Source organism: Echinops telfairi, unplaced genomic scaffold (genome assembly GCF_000313985.2).
Source record: "Echinops telfairi isolate 266 unplaced genomic scaffold, ASM31398v2 ScPeMD7_23;HRSCAF=83, whole genome shotgun sequence".
Classification (NCBI taxonomy): domain Eukaryota; kingdom Metazoa; phylum Chordata; class Mammalia; order Afrosoricida; family Tenrecidae; genus Echinops; species Echinops telfairi.
This window is the reverse complement of record NW_022103920.1, coordinates 8,343,563-8,343,827: the sequence shown is the minus strand read 5'-3', so window position 1 is coordinate 8,343,827 and position 265 is coordinate 8,343,563.

Below are 265 nucleotides of genomic sequence, written 5' to 3'. Positions count from 1 at the left end.
AACTTCGAGGACTCCTCTCCATCACTGCCGGCACACAGTCACTCACACTCACGGCCCGCAGTCGCTGTCTCCACCTCAGCAGGGACCTCGCATCTGACCACATTGCAGGGGGACCCCGGACCACACGGGGCGCGCGGGGCTTCCCAGAATGGTGAAAAGGCGAGAAAGAACCAAGCCCGCGAGGAGGCGGGGAGAGGAGGCGGGAGGAGGCGAGCGCCTCCGACACGCACGGGGACAGACCGGGACCTAGGGCTGGCGGCGCAGG